Source organism: Durio zibethinus, chromosome 12 (genome assembly GCF_047325235.1).
Source record: "Durio zibethinus cultivar Kanyao isolate XHJ-2024 chromosome 12, ASM4732523v1, whole genome shotgun sequence".
In the NCBI taxonomy this organism is placed as follows: Eukaryota; Viridiplantae; Streptophyta; class Magnoliopsida; order Malvales; family Malvaceae; genus Durio; species Durio zibethinus.
In genome coordinates, this window is record NC_143173.1 from 1776292 (window position 1) to 1794005 (window position 17714).

Sequence of the window (17714 nt, forward strand, 5' to 3'; positions counted from 1 at the left end):
TTGATCACCTTATTATGCTTGGGTCACAATTTTATTTCCAACACATGATACTTTTATTATTCATGACCACAATTAACAATACATAGGACTCTTATTCATGGGTCAAAGGAATGGAATTGGGCAGGCAATGGAGATGGGGGTGGGCTAAAAGGTTAGTAAAGTTGTTGCTGTAGAGGTTGGGGTTACTGGGGATTGGAATAGCTTATATGGGTTTTAGGAGGGTTTTAGAAGGTGGGAAAGGGGGCTGAAAGGAAACAAGAGATAGGTGTTGGTTCAAACACGAAGAAAAGAAAGATTTTGGCAATTGGTGATGGGTTTGAGAGAGGTTGATGAGAGAATGGTGAGGAAAAATAGAGATAGAAGATATTTGTAGGGAGGAGGGAGGAGGGAGCAGGGGAAGGCTTTATTTTGTATATTAGAAGCAGCAGGGTTGTTTGGGCCTGTCAAGATTCTAATACCCCATTTGCTTGGAGGTAGAAGGCAAAACAAAACTAGCCCAACACTCTTATATTTAAATATATATCGTTTAAATTATACAACTAGAGTTTATATACAATTTAATACGAAATAATAAAATTATAATTACTTAAATTAATATCGTTCAATTATTCAAAAAAATTATTACATTTTTTATTACATCAGTTGTAGATTCAATCAATCAAAATACAATATTTCATTAAAATTTATAAATTCTCTCCTTATACTTTTAAAAGAATTTTTTTTCCATGGCTTATACGAGGGGTTAGTTCCATTGCTTGTCGGATATATAAAAAAAAAAGTTAGGTGATACTATATGACTTATACTAAATACAATCAAATCATGCATTGAAATCTTGTTTTAAAAATTTAAAATTTAACTTAATTAATTCATACAAATATTTTTAAAATATGATATTTAGTAAATTTAAAATTCAAAATTTAGCATCTATAATTATGAATTGTGAAAATTATACTAATATTTGGTGATTAAAGTTGTATTGAAAGTTAACGGATAAAAAATAATTATGTTAACTATGAAAGATTGTAGACACCGATTTTGTCCGGGTCTACTGTTTTCATTTCACTATAATATTAATAATAATAATAATAATAATAATTTAATAAAAAATAAAATAAAATAATTTTAAAAAAACAAAAAATAGAACTCGAACTCTTCTCTTAAATCGAGCTCCTCTAGGCGTGTCTTTTCCCATGACTTGAACTTTCAGCTCTTTTCACGTCTTGAACCTTCAGGTCTAATCCAATCCCACCAGTAGAAACAAAATCAAATAATTAATCAACCACACAAAAGATAATAATTTAATGTAGTTCGACCTAATTGACTTACATTCATGGATAAGAAAAAAATTCACTAGTTGTAGAGAATTACAAACATACATCAAATCAAGCACTCAACAATTAGTACACATAGGCCCTCTCAATCTTCTTTAGTCCTATAAAGTATTCTCAACCTAAACAAATACAAACTCATGTGCATCATTTCAAAACAAACAAACACATACCCATATGTATCCATACATTATACCTATATGGACCCTCTTAATCTCCTTTAATCCACTTTCATGCATCATACTTATGTGAACCCTCTCAGTCTCCTCTAGTCCACTTATAAACATTCAAACATACACACCCATAAGATGTAAATCTTCAGTAGTCTTATGGGATGTTTATCCTATAAAAACCTATAACTCACTTGTATATTTTTCTCATCCTTAACTCTATAAAGACTTTACCTATTTATAAGTATAAAAGCTTGCCTATTAAGAATCCTTTTTCTCTTAAAATTCTTCTTCTACAAGTCAAACTTGTCTATTAAAAATCCCTTTTCTCTTAAAATTCTTTTTCTACAAGTTTTTTTGTCTATCAAACAATATCTAATCAATCCCAAATAAATCTCTTATAGGATTTCAATCACTATTCCCAACAGAAAGGATGCAAGAATAGATCTTGGCTTCAAGGAGAAAGGATTTATTCAAAGCAAAATGAGATAAACCATCACTCATAACTTTTTCCATGTGATTACCTTTTTTCCAAATTATAAATGCCTTGGTACCCTTGCATTTCAAATTTATATAATCACATTTAAAAAGTAACATTTAATAAATTTAAAATTCAAATTTTAATATCTGTAACTAGAAATCGTGAAAATCAAACTAATATTACTGATTAAAGTTGTAGTGGATAAAAAAATTGATTATGTTAACTAGGAAAGATAAACCTAAATTTTAATTTTTGCAAAATTAAACGTTTGACTTTCATAGATTTTTATATAACTTCATTTTTATATAAAACCATGTTTTATATTTGAATTAATATTGTTTTTTCAATAATTTTCTTAATTTTAAGTGTCTAACATATATTGTAAAACTTGATTTAACCAAAAAAAAAAAGTAACTATAGCAAAAAAAATAAGGAAAAAAGTCTTAGCTTCTCTAAATTTTTTGTAATTTTACTTTTTAAAAAAATATGTATTTATTTATTTATTTATTATCATTTCTAAGACCTAAAGAGTTAATAGTCTAGCCGTGGGATTTACTCCCATAAAATTGATGGACGTAACTTGCCAAGTCTTTTCTGTTCTTCTTTCTAGAATTATCAAATTTCAATGGACCATCAAATGCCTTTTGTGGAAAATTCAAGTTGAAAACTGGAGGTCACAAGTTTTCTTTGTAATTCAACAAATCAAGGTGGTTAGCTTACGATGAAAAGATGGAAAGCATTGGTTACCAGATTTCTTTCATACAGAGTAGATAAGTTGGTTTAGGCTCCTTCATTACTTTTCAATGCATTTATCATTATCATTACTTGTTTAAGACTTTGTCATGAATTGAAAAAAATGATGCTGATGAACGGTGATTAAAGTTATATAAAAATTAATAAAAAATAATAATTGCGTTAATTATGAAAGATATATTAAAATTTTGCAAAATTAAATGTTTAAAATGACATATATATATATAAAGTTATTATAACTTCATTTTTATATAAAACCAGTGTTGTATTTGAATTAATATTCTTTTTCAACAATTTGCTTAATTTTAGTCAAGCATATATATCAAAATTTGAATTAAACAAAAAAAAAAAAAAGAAAATAACTATAGCAAAAATAATAAGCAAAAAGAGTCTTAATCTCTCTAAATTTTATGTAATTTTATTTTTGTTCAAAATTTTTCATTTTTCATTTCATTTTTTCCTCGTTTCTAAGACCGAAAAAGTTAATTAGCTGGCATAAAAAATAAAATTACCGGAAACTTAACTATAACCCAACTATATTAATCAAATCATGTTCATCAATATAAGTTAATTAACTATGTAATTGAACAAGCATAGTGATTTACACAATTTTTAATTAGCTAAAAATAATTGTGTTAACTATGAAAGATAAACTGAAATTTTAATTTGCAAAATTAAACATTTTACGTTCATAGATTTTTATATAACTTCATTTTTATATAAAATCATGTTTATATTTGAATTAAATTCTTTTCTCAACAATTTTCTTAATTTTAGGCACCAAACATATAGAGCAAAATTTTGATGTAACAAAAAAAAAACTATAATAATAAGAAAAAAGGGTCTTAGCTTCTTTAAATTTTTTGTAATTTTATTTTTTCTAAATTTTTATTTTTAATTAATTAATTTTTCTCTTTTCTAAGACCTAAAAAGTTAATTGCCTGGCTGTGGGACGTATTCCATGGACTTGGTGGACTTGACTTACTTGTTGGGGTCTTTTTTTTTTTTTTTTTTTCTAGAATTGTCGAATTTCAATGGACCATGAAAAAAGATTTTGTGGAAAATTCAAGCTGGAAATTGGAGGTCACAAATTTTCTTTCAAATCATGGTGGTTAGCTTACTATGAAAAGTTGGAAAGCATAGGTAAGCTTTCTTCCTTACGGGTAGATCAACTGGCCAATTTATGTTTCGTGTTTGTTACTTTTCAATACATTTATCATTATCATTACGTGTTTAAGATTTAGTCATAAATTAAGAAAATGATGCTAATGAACGGTGACTAAAATTATATTAAAAATTAATAAAAAATAATAATTGTGTTAACTACTAAAGATAAATTACAATTTTTGCAAAACTAAACTATTTGAAGCTGGGAATGATGAAGTACTGTATCTTTTTTATGTTTCTACATGGCAATTTGGACTCTATCCACTTTGTTAGTCACTGATAATGTACGTTCCAATAGAAATTTGAGGCATTCCTGAAGGAAAATTTGTTTCAGTGTCATGTTTTATCAGATTATACATTTTTGGTTAGGAGAGGAACTGATCAATTTCATTTATATTGTACTTGGATCACAATTTTATTTCCAACACATGATACTTGAATTATACTAGATCACAATTGAAAAGGTACTCCATGAAGAGCAAAAGATCAGGGAACACGAAGATCAAGAAAGAAGGAAATGGGGAGGGAAAATATCCTGGTGTTTGAGGATTTAGGAGCTGATTATTTGGAGAAGCTTCTAAGTATATCTGAGAGTGCAACTCCTTATTGGTGAATAATTGAGTTCAAACACCGACATTTTTTCTTCTCTTTTTTGTTTCTTCTCCCTTTTCAATTGAGATAGTGGAGGAGGACCAAATTTTTTGTTGGATATCGTCTGTGAATTTGTAAATCTTTGAGATGATGTACAATCCAAGTTTAGTGCTATGCATAATTTTAGCCAACAATAATATTACATACTAGTTGAACATTTCTACAAATTTTCATTCTTCTATATATACATATATATATGATAACAATTTCTAGTTATTTTGAATTCATAAAGAGTTATCATCTATGTTAATCATATATTAGTAGTAGTTTTATTTTCCTTTTTGCTTAAAAGAACACTTGAAAATAAAGGTCGTTGCGCCAAATTGTATTCTCATTTCTTTTGTCCTTGGTATAAAAGAAAATATTTTTTTCGAATTTATAAGATTTCTGTCCATATCTCACCACATCCTTTTTCGTGAAAGTAGAATATTAACCAGCTTTTCCTTGAGCAATATGTGCCATTGCCAAGGCAATTTGGACCCAATTTTGAATCAGATGAAGCTCTAATTGAATGTGGCTGAAAACTCACCGAATCACTATCGTAATTTATAACTAACACTGTTTTTAATGTGGAAGAGAACTCAATCCCCCTAAATCCAAGCCCATGGATGTGTTTTTACCATCATGAGCTTTTTTATGCTGCCTATCGAGCTCAATCAACGACTTGCATAATAAAAAAAGAGAGAACTGCTATTTACCTATCAAATTAAAGTTATAAAATCTAATGGACCGGCTTCATATATATATATATATATATATTAGTTAAAATTGATCCATCACATTATGATTCAAATACAAAATTAAATTGGGATCATACTTAATTAATATCGTACTATATGTTTGAATATATTACAATATGATACCACTATAATTATTTGTAATTTGACATTAATTGACCTAAATCCGGATTAATTGATTGACTGTGTTAGCCCACGATATAATTACAAACACTCTGCACTGGGGAAAAGGGTTACGGAGTGTCTGGGAAGCCATTGCACTGTAAAGGCTCAGCATTTCACCGAACCATCCCGAGCTTCAGGTGTCAAGGTGGAGATTTCACAAAGGGGAATGGCCCTGGAGGAGAAGCAATCTATGGCATGAAATTTGCAAATGAGAATTTCAAGCTTACACATACTGGACCTGGTTGTTTGTCAATGGCCAATGCAGGACCAAACACCAATGGCTCCCAATTCTTTATACGCACGGAGAAGACTCCATCGCTTGATGGAAAGCAAGTTGTGTTTGGTAAAGTAGTGGATGGATAAGCGTTGTCAAGGAGATGGAAAAAGCTGGCTCAGACAGTGGGAGGACTTTGCAACCAGTTGTGATCGATGACTGTGGTCAGCCAAAAGAAATTGATGGAGAACCTGGGAATGATGAAGTACTGTATTTTTTTTTTTATGTTTCTACATGGCAATTTGGACTCTGTCCACTTTGTTAGTCACTGCTAACGTACGTTACAATAGAAATTTGAGGCACTCCTGAAGGAAAAATTGCTTCAGTGTCATGTTTTATCAGATTATACATTTTTGGTTAGGAGAGGAACTGATCAATTTCATTTATATTATACTTGGACCACAATTTTATTTCCATCGCATGATACTTGAATTATACTTGATCACAATTAACAGAACATAGTCGAGGACTCTTATTCATGGGTCAAGCGAACGGAATCGGGCAGGCAATGGAGATGGGGGTGGCCGAAAAGGTTAGTAAAGTTGTTGCTGTAGAGGTTTGGGGGGTTGCTGGGGATTAGAATCGCTGAGATGTGTTTTAGAAGATGGGAAAGGGAGGTGAAGGGAAAAAAGAGATGGTTTTGGTTCAAAAATGAAGAAAATAAAGGATTTTGGCAATTGGCGATGGGTTTAAGAGAGGTTGATGAGAGCATGGTGAGGAAAAATAGATGTAGAAGATATTTGTAGGAAGGAGGGAGAAGGGGAAGGCTTTATTTTGTTTATTAGCAGCAGCAGGGTTGTTTAGGCCTGTCAAAATTCTAATACCCCATTTGCTTGGTGGTATAAGGCAAAACAAAACTAGCCTAACACTTGTATATTTAAATATATATCATTTAAATTATACAACTCGAGTTCATATATCATTTAATACGAAATAATAAAATTATAATTACTTAAATTAATATCGTTCAATTATGTAAAAAAATTATTACATTTTTTATTACATCAAATGTAGATTCAATCAATCAAAATACAACACGTTATTAAAATTTGTAAATTCTCTCTTTATATAATTTAAAAGAATTTTTTTCCCATGGCTTCTATGAGGGGTTAGTTCCATTGCTAGTTGGATATAAAAAAAAAGGGTTTGGTGATACTATATGATCATACTAAGTACAATGAAATCACGCATTGAAATCTTGTTTTAAAAATTTAAAATTTAATTTAATTGATTTATATAATTATTTTTAAAATATAACATTCAATAAATTTAAAATTTAAATTTTAACACCTATAATTATGAATTGTGAAAATCATACTAATATTTGGTAATTAAAATTGTATTAAAGGTTAATGGATAAAAAAATAATTGTGTTAACTATGAAAGATAAAACTGAAATTTTAATTTGCAAAATTAAACGTTTTACTTTCATAGATTTTTATATAAAACCACTTTTATATTTCAATTAATATTCTTTTTTTGACAAATTTCTTAATTTTAGGCGCCATACATATATTAAAACTTGATTTAAAAGAAAAAAAGAAAGTAACTATAGCATAAAAATGATAAGGAAAAAGAGTCTTAGCTTCTCTAAATTTTTTGTAATTTTATTTTTTTCTAAATTTTCATTTTTTTTTTATTTTTTCTGTTTTCTAAGACATAAAGAGTTAATTGTTTGACCGTGAACTTGACTTACTTGTCAAGTCTTTTTTTGTTCTTCTTTCTACAATTGTAGAATTTAAATGGACCGTAAATGCTTTCCGTGGAAAATTCAAGTTGGTTTTTGTGGAAAATTCTCCATAGACTTGGTTGACTTGACTTACTTGTTAAGTCTTTTTTGTTCTTTCTACAATTGTAGAATTTAAATGGACCATATACGCAATTTAAATGGACCATAAATGCTTCCCGTGAAAAAGTCAAGTTGGAAATTGGTTTTTGTGGAAAATTCTAACTCCGTAGAGTTGATTTACTTGTCTAGTTTTTTTTGTTCTTCTTTCTACAATAGTAGAATTTAAACGGACCATAAATCCTTTCCGTGGAAAATTCAAGCTGGAAATTGGTTTTTGTGGAAAATTCAAATGCAATTATATTAACTGCATTTGTATCTTTGACACGCCTTTAATTTAATGACGTTTTAATTAAATATTTTTTAATTTTGATATATTTATGTAAGTTAAAATTTTATTTTATTTTAATTAAAAATAATTATTAATAGTGGGATCAAATTCTAGTAATGGATAAAAATATATAAAATAATGACCAATGTATATATGAACAATCAAAGTTTTGGCCAATAAAATATTAGAGACTAATTAAAGAGTGGCAAATCATCCAATTAAGGCTGGAAGGTTATGCTTATGTAGGGTGTGAATTTGAAGAAAAAAAAAAATGAAACAAAGGTAGCACTTGAGTGAAGAGGTAAAACCAACCTATAATGGCACCTAGAAAGTGACCACTGACTTTTTACATCTTATTATCAATTCAAAAAGTTATTATAACATCAATTATGCTAGTTTAAGAAACTTATTTATAATAAATTTTGACATAATTAATAAAAGAAGGATTATATGAAATAACTATTCAATGTAAAAATATATCTTTTTTATTTTGTTAAAATCACACCATAAAATAATATTTTAAAAAATGTTGATTATTTATTTTATATTATATGTTATTATTAGATAGGTAAATTTTTATTTCAACAGCATTTACTTATTGGTGGTACATGAAAAATTAAAATTAACCCTTGTCAATAATATGATTATATTATATAATTTAAATGAAAAGCATATATATATATAAAGTAATTTTTTTATAAATTCAAAGTCTAATCTAAGTGATTTATACAAATATTTTAAAAAGCACTTCTAATCGGATTAAAATTTAAATTTATGCACTTGTAATTCTTTTTTTAATTCTCAAATTTAATTTATTTTGTATAAAAATAAAATTACGACAAACTTAACTATAACCTGACTATATTAATCAAATCTTGTTCATCAATGTAAGGTAATTAACATTGTAATTGATCATTCTAAGCATAGTGATTTACTATTTTAATTAGCTAAAAATATAAGTTATAGGCAGGACATAAAAGTGAAACATCATGGGCGATGTAAGAGAATTTTAACTTGATCTGGCCACAATGCCCCGACAAGTATTCCTTTTGACTCAGCTGTTGATTCTACTATTAACGACTAAATAATGATGTTCGACGCTAATAACTTGTTCATATAATTTTACTCTCTTTCCATCGTTTCTTTAATTTGTTCTTTCTTTCTTTCTTTTTTTTAAACTTTTTTAAAATAAATATTTGACTAATATAGCCTTTCCCTCCCTTGCTTGTAATTACTGTATATATAACACTGAGCTTCAAATTTCATTTCCTATGACCAAAACCAAAAGGCAAAATCAAAGAGAATTAATTATAAGATCTAAGAAGAATCGTTTCCATAATAAGAATGACCTGATTTTCATACATGGACTCTTCATTTTTTCAATACCCAAATCTCCAATTGTCTCTTGAATCCTCTTCTTCCTATATTTCTCAAAAAATTTCTCACTAGAATCATTCAATTATCTCCATAACCAAACCCTTTCAATGGAAATGACTCCCGTGTAATCTTCCTTTGGGAGTCCTAAATCAAGCATAGGAAAACACTTTCGATACCACATCCGTTAATAGTTTTAGAAAGGATCATTAAGTGAACTTGAATGCAAATGAAGATGAGACAGGAAAGGAAGTTTAGAATAGAGGAGTTAGGAAGAGGCCATGGGGAAAATAGGCAGCTGAGATAAGGGATTCCATAAGGAATGGTGTTAGGCTTTGGCCTGGAACCTTGGATATAGCTGAGGCTACAGCTAGTGTATGATCAAGCTACACTCGCAATGCGAGGTCCGATGGTGATACTCAGTTTTCCAATGGATACAGTTTATGATTCACTTCAAGAAATGAACTATGGACTTGAAGAAAGTTGTTCACCTACTTTGACAATTGAGAAAAGGTACTCCATGAAGAGCAAAAGATCAGGGAACACGAAGATCAAGAAAGGAGGAAATGGGGAGGGAAAATATCCTGGTGTTTGAGGATTTAGGAGCTGATTATTTGGAGAAGCTTCTAAGTATATCTGAGAGTGCAACTCCTTATTGGTGAATAATTGAGTTCAAACACCAACATTTTTTCTTCTCTTTTTTGTTTCTTCTCCCTTTTCAATTGAGATAGTGGAGGAGGACCAAATTTTTTGTTGGACATCGTCTGTGAATTTGTAAATCTTTGAGATGATGTACAATCAAAGTTTAGTGCTATGCATAATTTTAGCCAACAATAATATTACATACTAGTTGAACATTTCTACAAATTTTCATTCTTCTATATATACATATATATATGATAACAATTTCTAGTTATTTTGAATTCATAGAGTTGTCATCTATATTAATCATATATTAGTAGTAGTTTTATTTTCTTTTTTGCTTAAAAGAACACTTGAAAATAAAGGTCATTGTGCCAATTTGTATTCTCGTTTCTTTTTATTTTTGGGTATAAAAGAAAATATTTTTTCGAATTTATAAGATTTCTGTCCATATTTCAACCACATCCTTATCAGTACAGCCATTCTGTTTTCTTTTCAATCAAGGTTTTTTATTTTCTTTTCGGGAAAGAATAATATTAACTACTTTTTCCTTGAGCAATATGTGCAATTGCTAAGGCAATTTGGACCCAATTTTGAACTAGATGAAGCTCTAATTGAACTATAACCAATTTGGCTGCAGGCTTACCGAATCACTATCGTAATTTATAACTAAAACTGTTTTTAATGTGGAAGTGAACACAATCCCCTTAAATCCAAGCCCATGGATGTGTTGTTACCATCATTAGCTTTTCGATGCCGCCTATTGTGCTCAATCAACGGCTTGCATAGTACAAAAGGAGAGAACTGCTATTTACCTCTCAAATTAAAAGTATAAAATCTGATGGACCGACTTCGTATATATATTTATATATATTTATATATTAGTCAAAATTGACCCATCATGTTATAGATTCAAATACAAAATTAGACTAGGATCATATGTAATTAAAATCGTACTACATGTTCGAATATATTACAACATAATACCACTATAATTATTTGTAATTTGAAATTAATTGACCTAAATCCGGATTAACTGACCGTGTTAGCCCACAATATAATTGCAAACACTCTGCACTGGGGAGGAGGGTTTCGGAATGTCTGGGAAGCCCTTGCACCATAAAGGCTCAGCATTTCACCGAATCATACCGAGCTTCATGTGTCAAGGTGGAGATTTCACAAGGGGAAATGGCACTGGTGGTGACTCAATCTATGGCACGAAATTTGCAGATGAGAATTTCATGCTCAAACATACCGGACCTGGTTGTTTGTCAATGGCCAATGCTGGACCAAACACCTATGGTTCCCAATTCTTTACTTGCACTGAGAAGACTCCATGGCCTGATGGAAAGCATGTTGTGTTTGGTAAAGTAGTGGATGGATAAGCGTTGTCAAGGAGATGGAAAAAGCTGGCTCAGACAGTGGGAGAACTTTGCAACCAGTTGTGATCGAAGACTGTGGTCAGCCAAAAGATAATTGGAGAAGCTGGGAATGATGAAGTACTGTATCTTTTTTATGTTTCTACATGGCAATTTGGACTCTATCCACTTTGTTAGTCACTGATAATGTACGTTCCAATAGAAATTTGAGGCATTCCTGAAGGAAAATTTGTTTCAGTGTCATGTTTTATCAGATTATACATTTTTGGTTAGGAGAGGAACTGATCAATTTCATTTATATTGTACTTGGATCACAATTTTATTTCCAACACATGATACTTGAATTATACTAGATCACAATTAACAGAACATAGACAAGGACTCTTATTCATGGGTTAAGCGAATTGAATTGGGTAGGCAATGGAGATGGGGGTGGCCTAAAAGGTTAGTAAAGTTGTTGCTGTAGAGGTTTGTGGGGTTGCTGTGGATTAGTGTTAGGAAAATGGGGTCCAGTCCCATGTAAGTGGTTTTGGACCAAGTAAAGGCCATGGGCCTTGATCTTTTATTTTACACAGAGCCCTAGCTACTTAATAAAAAAGAGGTGGGGTTGTTTTAGGTGTGTGTCGAAAACCAAGTAGAGAAAGAAGAAAAGCCAAGAAAAGCATAGAGAGAAAAAGGAGAAGGGAGAGTTGGTTGAACGGAAGTCGATCCGTGATCCGATTGAGTTAAAACCTTGTCAGGAGGTTTATGATTCAGAGTTCTACATTCTGAACGATGAAGATCGGGTTTGAAGCTCTCTAGGAACAAATCCATGGTGTATTTGTTGAGTCACTTATTTGGTGAGATTTCTCCAATTGTTTCTCTAGTTGTTGATTAGCTCTAGTTTTAGCTAGAGAAGAACTTTGTATAACTATTATTTGATAGTGAAGACTTTTCTGGTGGCCCGTGATTTTTTCCTCTACACTAGAGGGTTTTCCATGTAAATCTTGGTGTGCTTTATTTTTCCTGCGTATTTGATTATTGATTGTTGTCTATTGCTTCTGTATTGTTGTGATTATTGCTTCAGGCGCAACAAGTGGTATCAGAGCGAGGGTTATTTTGAGACATCGATACAGAAGCAACCCAGGATAGAAGTAAATTCTATTTGAGATCATAGAGGGTGATACAAGTTCTATGATAAAATTGACAGCATCGAATTATTCAATTTGAAAGCCTATGATGGAGGATCATCTATACTGCAAAGATTTGTATGAGCCAGTATTGGGTGATTCGGCTAAACCAGCAGATATGAAAGATGAAAGCTGGAAGAAGCTAGGTAGAAAGACGCTGGCTACAATCAGAAAATGAGTTGATATCAGCATGTTCCATCATGTAGCGCAGGAGTCAGATGCTCACATTGTTTGAGAAAAATTGGCAACATTGTATGAGAGAAAAACATGTATGAATAAAGTTATGCTTGTTAAAAATATTGTAACTTTACAGTACAGGGATGGACGATCTGTTACAGAGCACTTGAGTGATTTTCAAGATATATTTAATCGGATGACTACTATGGAGCTTAAGATGGATGATGAAATGAAGGCGTTATTTCTTTTGGGTTCATTGCCACACAGCTGAAATACTTTAGTTGTGACTGTTCTTAATTCAGCTCCTGATTATAAGGTGACATTGGAGATGGTAAAGGACAGTATGCTTAATGAAAAAAGAAGGCGAAAAGATGTAGACCCTGGGAATCAAGCTCTAGTCACAGAGAATAGGGGTGGAAACATCGACAGAGGTCAGGACTCAAAAGGTCGTGGTAAGTCTAAACATAGATCCAAGTCTAGAGGTAAAGTGAAGTGTTTCCATTGTGGTAAGGCAGGTCATATAAAACGAAACTATAAAATCTTGAAGCAAGAGCGAAAAGATGAGAAAGGCAAGAGTTTAGATGATAGCAATGTTGCAACAGTGAATTCAGATAGTGATTCAGTTACTTTGCTTTGTACACATGATGATTGCAATCATGTTAGTAATCCCGGCATTGAGTGGATAGTTGACACAGGAGCGGCATATCATTGTGTTCTTAAGAGAGAGTTGTTTACAACTTACAAAGCAGGAGACTTTGGTTGTACCAAGATGGGAAACAAGAGTGTGTCACAGATTGTTAGGATTGGTGATATTATTGTACAAACTAGTACAGGCTGCATGTTAACTTTAAGGGATGTCAGACACATTCCAGATATGAGAATGAACTTGCTTGCTATTAATGTCCTTGATAAAGAGGGATATGAAAGCCGACAAAAGAATAGACAATGGAAGCTTCTCAAAGGATCTATGGTAGTTGTAAAGGAAAAACTATGCTGCACAATGTATAAGACATGGATGCAATTGAACGGTAACCAGGTAAATACCATTGAAAATGATGCTTCAGTAAATTTGTGGCATAGGAGGCTGGCACACATGAGTGAAAAAGGGTTACAGGTTTTGGCAAGGCACTCTCTCATTCCCTTGACCAAAGGTATGTCTCTCGATTCATGTGATTATTGTTTGTTTGGTAAGCATCATAGAGTTTCTTTTCGTAAAAGTTCTCAGAGAAAAGAAAATAGATTGGAATTAATTTATTCTGACGTATGTGGTCCCATTGAGGTTGAGTCATTAGGTGGTAGCAGATATTTTGTTACTTTTATTGATGATGCTTCACGTAAGACTTGGGTGTATATGTTGAAATACAAAAGTCAGGTACTGCGATATTTTTAAAAATTTTATGCCATGGTTGAAAGGATGACAGGGTTACCCTTGAAGTGTATTCGAACTGATAATGGTGGGGAATACATATCTAAAGGCTTTGAAGAGTATTGCTCAAAGCATGGGATCAGGCATGAGAGGACAGAACCTGCAACACCGCAGCATAATGGTATAGCTGAAAGAATGAATCGCACCATTGTGGAAAAAGTCAGATGTATATTGAGGATGGCAAAATTACCAAAGCCATTCTGGGGTGAAGCAGTCAACACAGCTTGTTATTTACTTAATAGGTCACCATCAGTTCCTTTGGGCTTTGACATTCCAGAAAGAGTGTGGACAGGGAAAGATACTTCATACTCTCACTTGAAAGCTTTTGGGTGTAAAGCATTCATGCATGTGCCGAAAGAGCAGAGATCAAAGCTTGACAGTAAAGCTACACAGTTTGTGTTTGTAGGATATGGTGATGAGGAATTTGGCTACAGGGTATGGAATCTAGTAAAGAGAAAGACAGTCAGAAGCAGGGATGTGGTCTTTCATGAAAAAAAAACCATAGCAGACTTTGAGAAAAATGAGAAGACTACACAGGTTACTGTTGAGTGTGATGTTTCAACACCGACAGGGATTCCACAGGAAAGAATCACAGATGGTGCAAATGAGCAAGAAATAGAACTTGGGGATATGAATGAGCCAGCTACAGTTAGTGATGAGCCAGATGCTATTAGTTTTGAGCAGGGGGAGCAATCCTCTCTACCTGAGAGTGTTGAGCAGGGAGAGCTACCTTCAGCATCAAGTGATGTAGAGTCTCAACCCAGGAGATCTACTAGAGAGCGCAGGCCATCTACTAGGTATCCAAGTTCAGATTTTATTTTAGTTACCAGTGAAGGGGAGCCAGAAAGCTTTCAAGATGTACAGGCTACTCCGGATAGAGAGCACTGGTTAAAAGTAATGAAAAAAGAGATGGAGTCATTACGAAAGAATGGTACTTATGATCTTGTTAAACTTCCAACAAGGAAGAGGCCATTAAAGAATAAATGGGTGTTCAAATTGAAAAAAAATGGTGACAAACTAGTGAGGTACAAAGCTCGATTGGTAGTAAAAGGTTTTTCTCAGAAACCAGGCATCGATTTTGATGAGATTTTTGCTCCAGTTGTAAAAATGAGTTCTATTCGAGTAGTACTGGGATTGGCAGCTAGTTTGAATCTTGAACTTGAGCAACTTGATGTTAAAACTACATTTTTGCATGGTGATTTACAGGAGGACATTTATATGAATCAGCCTGAGGGTTTTGAAGTGAAAGGGAAAGAGCACTTAGTTTGCAAATTGAAGAAAAACTTGTATGGCTTGAAACAAGCTCCGCGACAGTGGTACAAGAAGTTTGATTCTTTTATAGTGAGTCATAGCTATAAAAGAACAGCAGCGAATTCTTGTGTGTATGTTAAACAATTTCCTAATGGTAACTTCATTATCCTATTATTATATGTTGATGATATGTTGATTGTAGGACAAGATGCTAATATGGTTTACAGGTTGAAAGAACAATTGTCTAAGTCCTTTGATATGAAGGATTTAGGTCAAGTAAAGTAGATTCTTGGTATGGATATTATTCGGGATAGGAGAGCTGGAAAGCTGTGGTTGTCACCGGAAAAGTATGTTGAACGAGTGCTTGGTAGATTCAACATGCAATATGCTAAATCAGTTAGCAGTTCACTTGCCAACCATTTTCATCTAAGTAAAAAATCTTGTCCAGTGTCTAAGAAAGAGCAACTAGCTATGTCTAGTATTCTTTATTCTTCTGCAGTCGGTTCTTTAATGTATCTTATGGTTTGTACAAGGCTTGACATTGCTCATGCAGTTAGTGTAGTGAGCAGATTTCTTTTTAATCCAGGAAAGGTTCACTGGGAAGCAGTGAAATGGATTTTTAGATATTTGAGGGATACCTAAAAAATATGCTTGACTTATGGAGTTTCACAACCAGTTCTAGAACGGTTTACTGATGCTAACATGGTAAGCGATCTTGATGGTAGAAAATCTACTTCAGGATATTTGTTCACTTTTGCAGGAGGAGCTATATCTTGGTAATCTAAGTTACAGAAGTGTGTTGTTTTGTCAACTACAGAGGCTGAGTATATTGCAGCAACCGAAGCATGTAAAGAAATGCTTTGGATGAAACGTTTTCTTCTTGAATTGGGGTTGAATCAGAAAGAGTATGTGATATTTTGTGATAGTCAGAGTACTTTAGATTTGAGTAAGAATACCATGTACCATGCTAGAACAAAGTACATTGATGTTAGATATCATTGGTTACGTTCAGTGATTGAAGAACAGCAGATGCTATTGAAGAAAGTCCATACTGATAAGAATGTAGCAGATATGTTGACTAAGATACTTCCCAGGGAAAAGCTTGAGCTTTGCAGTAACTTGGTCAGAATGAGTTCCCTGGCCAAGGTAAGTTCCAAATGAAACTGCTATGGTGATGAATCTCCTCCTAATAGGGCTGGAGGAGGAGATTGTTAGGAAAATGGGGTTTAGTCCCATGTAAGTGGTTTTGGACCAAGTAAAGGCCATGGGCCTTGATCTTTTATTTTACACAGAGCCCTAGCTACTTAATAAAAAAGAGGTGGGGTTGTTTTAGGTGTGTGTCGAAAACCAAGCAGAGAAAGAAGAAAAACCAGGAAAAGTAGAGAGAGAAAAAGGAGAAGGGAGAGTTAGTTGAACGAAAGTCGATCCGTGGTCCGATTGAGTTAGAACCTTGTCAGGAGGTTTATGATTCAGAGTTCTACATTCTGAACGGTGAAGATCGGGTTTGAAGCTCTCTAGGAACAAATCCAGTGTGTATTTATTGAGTCACTTATTTGGTGAGATTTCTTCAATTGTTTCTCTAGTTGTTGATTAGCTCTAGTTTTAGCTAGAGAAGAGCTTTGTATAACTATTATTTGATAGTGAAGACTTTTCTGGTGGCCCGTAATTTTTTCCCTCTACACTGGAGGGTTTTTCACGTAAATTTTGGTGTGCTTTATTTTTCCTGCGTATTTGATTATTGATTGTTGTCTATTGCTACTGTATTGTTGTGATTATTGCTTCAGGCGCAACAATTAGAATAGCTGAGATGGGTTTTAGAAGGTGGTAAAGGGAGGTGAAGGGGAAAAAAACAGATGGGTTTTTGTTCAAAAATGAAGAAAAGAAAGGATTTTGGCAATTGGTGATGGGTTTAAGAGAGTATGATGAAACCATGGTGAGGAAGAATAGAGGTAGAAGATATTTGCGCGGAGGAGGGAGAAGAGGAAGACTCTTTTGTTTAGGCCCGTCAAGATTCTAATAATAACCCATTTGCTTTGTGGTATTAAGGCAAAACTCAACTAGCCCAACATTTTTATATTTAATATATATATATATATATCACCTGGAGTTTTTAAATTATACAAACTGAATTTATATAACATTTAATACGAAATAATAAAAACATAATTACTTAAATTAATATGGTTCAATTATGTAAATTTGTTTATAAAATTTAAAAAAAAAAAAAACTCATCAAAATAATAAAAAAATATTATAATTTTTATCACGTCTATTGTAAATTCAATTAATCAAAATATAATACGTCATTAAGTAGATTCTTTTCTTATAGTTTGAAGAGAAAATTTTTCCCATGGCTTATGTGAGGGGCTAGTTCCATTGCTTGTTGGACATATAAAGAAAAATTTTGGTGATACTATATAAAAAAAGTCTTAGTTTCTCTAAATTTTTTGTA

The 17714-nt window shown here is 32.3% G+C and overlaps 3 pseudogenes; all 3 read left to right on the forward strand.

Annotated features, from left to right (window-relative positions):
- The first annotated feature begins 5443 nt into the window (after positions 1-5443).
- LOC149515539 (peptidyl-prolyl cis-trans isomerase 1-like) lies at positions 5444-6415 on the forward strand (annotated as a pseudogene).
- A 2717-nt stretch (positions 6416-9132) lies between these two features.
- Positions 9133-10184, forward strand: LOC111286856 (ethylene-response factor C3 pseudogene; annotated as a pseudogene).
- Positions 10185-10921: 737 nt separating this feature from the next.
- Positions 10922-11355, forward strand: LOC111286855 (peptidyl-prolyl cis-trans isomerase 1-like; annotated as a pseudogene).
- Positions 11356-17714: the final 6359 nt, after the last annotated feature.